At 52.2% G+C, this 4,775-nt stretch overlaps 1 protein-coding gene and 1 long non-coding RNA gene across 6 annotated transcripts in view; one reads left to right on the plus strand and one right to left on the minus strand.

The window, feature by feature from the left end:
• RPL36 (ribosomal protein L36) overlaps positions 1-202 on the minus strand; it is a 4,418-nt gene extending 4,216 nt beyond the window's left edge. The window contains exon 1 of the mRNA XM_032776582.2: positions 116-202. The gene's annotated coding sequence lies outside the window, so the exon portion shown is untranslated. The remainder of the gene's footprint in view (positions 1-115) is intronic.
• Positions 203-284: 82 nt separating this feature from the next.
• On the plus strand, positions 285-4,175 carry LOC116822593 (uncharacterized). Of its 5 annotated transcripts, none has more exons than XR_012656730.1 (3): positions 285-418; positions 947-1,093; positions 1,529-4,175. It is a non-coding gene; the product is annotated as an uncharacterized LOC116822593 (long non-coding RNA). The 5 variants fall into 5 exon arrangements; XR_012656732.1 differs by lacking the exon at positions 285-418 and having other exon boundaries at positions 752-1,093; positions 1,529-1,685; positions 1,920-4,175; XR_004373188.2 differs by lacking the exon at positions 285-418 and having other exon boundaries at positions 752-1,093; positions 1,529-1,685; positions 3,327-4,175.
• The last annotated feature ends 600 nt before the right edge of the window (positions 4,176-4,775 follow it).

Genomic DNA, 4,775 nt, shown 5'->3' on the forward strand with positions numbered 1-4,775 from the left:
GGCCCCAGCCAGCACCCCCGGCTCCCCACACCTCGACCCTCCCCCCGAGGGACCCCCCAGCGCCTCCCCGCACAGGATGGACGCGGATTCTCCCGGCCCCCAGTACCGACTTCACCTGCCCGGAGCCGAACGGCGCCACACCGGAAAGAGAAGGAGTGAGGCCGCGCGGAACTCTGGGATAGCAACCGCTCCTTCCGGTCCTCCAATGCTGAGGAGAGGGAGACAGCGGGGGAGGGGCTGCCAATGGGCTCTCTACCCGCTGGGTGACCATAGAGTCGAGCGGGCCGGCCCGGGCCGCAGGGGGCGGGTCAGTTCCCGCAGCCGCGCGCCCCCCAGCGGGGGCTCGGGGAGAGCCGGGCCGGCGGCCTGAGCCCAGGGGGACCAGATGTCCCGATTCCGGGGACTTTTTCCGACAGAGGTTCCTGCCCCCCCCCCCCCCCGTTCCGATTGTTCCATCCGCTGTCGGGCCCGCCCGGCTGAGCCGCTCGCGGAGCCCCAGGCCCGTGGGGTGGGGTGGCCTTGGCCCCACGCCCAGCGCATAGGGGGCCAAGCCCTGGGCAGCCCCCCCCCCCGGCAGCCACGCTGGGTCTGGCCCGTGGCCCGGCTGCCCACAGGCTCCCCGTCCGCTCCTCCACTGCCAGCGGGGGCAGTCACAGGCTGGGGGCCCCGACCCCGTGGCTAAGAGCCGTGGCTGGGCCCATGCGCCGGGAACGCACTGAGTTCAGAACACGCCAGCAAGGCTTCTGCAGCAGGCCCTGCTCTGCACCAAGGCAGCTGGGCTGCCTAGTCATAGCGTCTGGTGACTCTTCTTTTTGTGTTGTGTGGCTGGGTAAATAACACCTCCCGATTCCCCTTCTCCACAGCGGTTGTATGTGTGTGGTGAGGAACACGTGTAATCACTCCTAGACAGTGGCAGCAATGAACTCCTTTATTTTGTTTTAACCAGGAACCGGAAAACTACAGACAACTGCCTTCTAGGAAGGAGGAAGCTGAACTGAACCTCAAGAAAATCGGTCTCTCTCTAAATAACAATTTATGGGTACAAACAGAAGCCCTCCAGTGAACTAGAACTGGGGAGGTCAGCCATGAGTGGGTGAGAGGCCAAGAAGAGCAAGTGTGTGTGTGTGTGTGGGGGGGGTTCATGGGGAAGAGGCGGTCCAGGAGCAGGGCCTCAGGGAAGGGGCAGCATGAGGGTGGGGCCTCGGGGAGAAGGGGCAGTGTGGGGGCGGGGCCTCGGGGAGAACAGTGATGCGGGGCAAGGCCTCGAAGGAAGGGGTGGTGTGGGGGCAGGGCCTCAGGGGGCAGGGCCCCCCCCCCCACTTTTAGGAAGATTCTGCTGCCCCTGCGGTGAGTGCATTCTTCTGCATAAAACTACAGCACCCCCTTCTCTCTCATATCCCTCCTTAGTCATCACTTTTATAAACTCAACACCTGGTCTTTTTAATCTCTCTTCATAAGGAAGCTGTTCTATATCCCTAATCATTTTCTTTGTCTTTACCTTTTCCAATTCTAATATATCTTTTTTGAGATAGGGCAACCAGAACTGCATGCAGTGTTCAAGATGAACAATGCTGAACTATACAGTTTACCAACACCCCTACCGGAGCAACCTTGGAAGAGACTAGCTGCAGATTTATGCAGATTCAGAAGACATCATTACCTGGTCATCTGAGCTATTTTTCCAGGTACATAGAAATAATATACTTGAAAGACATAACATGTCACAATGTTATGAGTAAACTGGAATGCACTTTTGCTCACTTCTGTATTCCAGAATAACTAGTGATGGACAACAGACCACAATTCACTGCAGCAGAATTTAAGTCATTCTGAACAAAATATGATTTGATCATATTACATAAGAATGGCCATATTAGGTCAGACAGGTGGTCCAAGTCCAATATCCTGTCTTCCAACAGGCACCAGTACCAGATGCTTCAGGGGAAATGAACAGAACAGGGCAATTATCAAGTGATCCATTCCCTGTTGTCCAGTCCCAGCATCTGACAGTCAGAGGCTTAGGGATGTAACCCTTCTGCCCCTCTGAGTTGGCAGCAACAAGGGCCAGGTTCAGTATCCAGGGGTTTCGTTTCAATAACACAATGCATAACCGGCTCAAGCCCCCACCCAGTGACCTGGGACACTTACATATCATGCCCCCGGGTGCCTCTAGGAGGCAATACTTCCCCTCTTGCAAGCACGGAGTCTGAGTGTAGCAAAATCCTTTTAATAAAAGAGGGAAACAATGCGGCATCCCATTGGAGAAACACCATAAACAGGATTATAACACAAACCATAAGCAAAAACCCACCTCCAAGTACTTTTGGCAATGTCCTTTCCCCCTTAGGGTCTTAAGCCCAATCACACCCCAAAGTCCAACAACACAAAAGTCTCTGGTCAGTGCCACCCCAGAGTTCAGAAGTTTATCTGCAGAGTTTTACCCCCCTCAGCCTGGGTGGAAATTGGGGGGGGGGCCTACACAGGGTGGTGGGACCCACACAGAGTGGTAAGGGGCACCTTCAGTGGGCCAAGGCCAACTGCTCCGCCTCTCCATGGAGTTCTGCTGCAGCCTTCACCACAACCAGCTCCACCTCACCAGCTATGCCGCTCCTCCAACCGACCCATGAGCCACTCCAGCCATCCCCGCAAACTGCTCCACTCCGCTCACTGTTCCATGAGCTGCTCCAACATGCTGCAAACTGCTCCGCTCTGCCAGCTGCTTAGTGATAGGTCTTCAGGCTCCCCCACTAGTTAGCACAGCACTCTTAGCTCAGTAATTCCAGCTCTTTAGTGATTTCAACTCTTAGCAATTTCAGCTCATAGTAGGGGAGCCCTGGTGCACCATTGATTGGTCCAACGTGAATTCAGCTCAGCAGCCTTTAGATGGACTCCTAATGGAATCAAAATTAGCTCTATTCTTTAACAGTGGAGAGAGAAGAATGTGCAATTGGTGTTCCAGGCCCTCAAAAGGGGCCCATACCATCAAGTACACACACCAGTCCCCAACCTCTCTCTCTTCCCAGGGTTTTGGAACCCATGTCCCTTGTCTAGCAAGTGTCACTTAATTTATATTGAGACATCTCTGTCATAAAGCAGTCTCGTAGTTCCTCATTCACATAATCAGGTGGCAACACTTTATTTGTCCTGCTCCAATAACAAAGAAATTGGGGAAGCCAGAGCTGTCAAAATAACCATCCCAGGCTGCCTTGGGCTATGCTGGGCGTGCCCATGCAAATACCAGAGAGTCCACACTTTCTGAAATTCTTTCCACACTTCCCATAATTCACCAGATGTCAGGGTAGAGCTCATCCTGACTCTGCTTACAGGGACACTAGGAGCCACCATTATCCGCTAGTGCTAGAGAGGCTGAAAGAGCTGTACAGACAGCCAAGAAAACCCTACAGCAGCAAAATCCATTCCTTGTTCTTCTGAGCTACAGATCAACACCAGTAGCAGCAACTAGATACAGTCCAGCACAACTCCTGTTGGGGAGACAACTCAGAACTACTGTTCCAACTTTGGAAAAAAAAAATCTATCTCCAAGGTGGCCAGACATGAAGAGAGTAGCTAAATCAAATACAAAGGCAAAAAGATTTTATGAACATTTTTACAACAGACATGACAGACAACTGCCAGGTCTAGAACTTGGAAACCATGTTCATGTCAAATTGGATGGAGAAAAAGGATGGATAAACTCCTAAAGACAAAGAATTCAGCACCCAAATCATATGTAACAGGCTGACAGTGGAGAGTTCAACAGAAACCATCGACATTTACAGTGTTTTCCTCAGAAAGAATAATCAAGAGAGCAAACTCTACAGATGGTAAGTGCAGAACAAGAAGATGACTGAGGGATTCCTGACCAGCTACAGCCAGCCATTGCAACTAATGGACAGCCAGATGAACAAGTTGTTACACGTTCAGGTCATGTAATCAGAAACCAGTATGATTCAGAGACAGTCGACAGACTGTTACATATTGAATTTCAAAGATAGTGGTAGCGTAAATATTGTAAGTGGTAGGAACGTAGAATTTATAGGTGATGTAATGCAGTGCTAAATTTACTGTACTGTTCAGCCAGTAGGTGGCACTGTGTGTAACATACATACCTGAGGAAGTGGTTTTTTTTACCCACGAAAGCTTATGCCCAAATAAATCTGTTAGTCTTTAAGGTGCCACCAGACTCCTTGTTATTTTTGTGGCTACAGACTAACACAGCTACCCCCAATACTTGACATGTACCTTAGTTAAGCTAACCTCAGCTATACCTGTCAGAGCACTAAAGGGTCTGATGATTAGAGGTAAGATTTTTGTCATGGATACTTTTAGTAAAAACATGGGACAGGTTACAGGCAATAAAAAAAGATTCACAGACGTTCCCCCCACCTGTCCCAGACTTTCACTAAAAATATCCCTGACAAAATGGGGAGGTGGGTTCAGCACCCACTGCTGCTGGGGCCCCAGGATCCCCGCTGCTGCAGTGAGTGGGAGCTCTGGGCCCCAACTCCCCCGTGCAGTGGCCGAGCAGCTCTGGGAAGTTCCCTGCCATCTGTGGCAGCTGGGCTGCTACAGGGTCCCCTCACCCAATGTAGCGTCTCAAAGCTGCAGGGACCCGCTGCCTGCTGCAGCTGGGCAGTTGCAGGGGAGTCCCCAGCCACCTGCTGCAGCTGGGAGCTGCGGAGTTCCTCCATCAGGGTCGGGCTGGGCGCTGTGCGGAAGCCGGCTGGGAGCTCCAGCCCCGTGGCAGAAAATGTCACAGAGGTCTCTGGAAGTCA

The sequence above is a fragment of the Chelonoidis abingdonii genome, chromosome 11, assembly GCF_003597395.2.
Source record: "Chelonoidis abingdonii isolate Lonesome George chromosome 11, CheloAbing_2.0, whole genome shotgun sequence".
In the NCBI taxonomy this organism is placed as follows: Eukaryota; Metazoa; Chordata; order Testudines; family Testudinidae; genus Chelonoidis; species Chelonoidis abingdonii.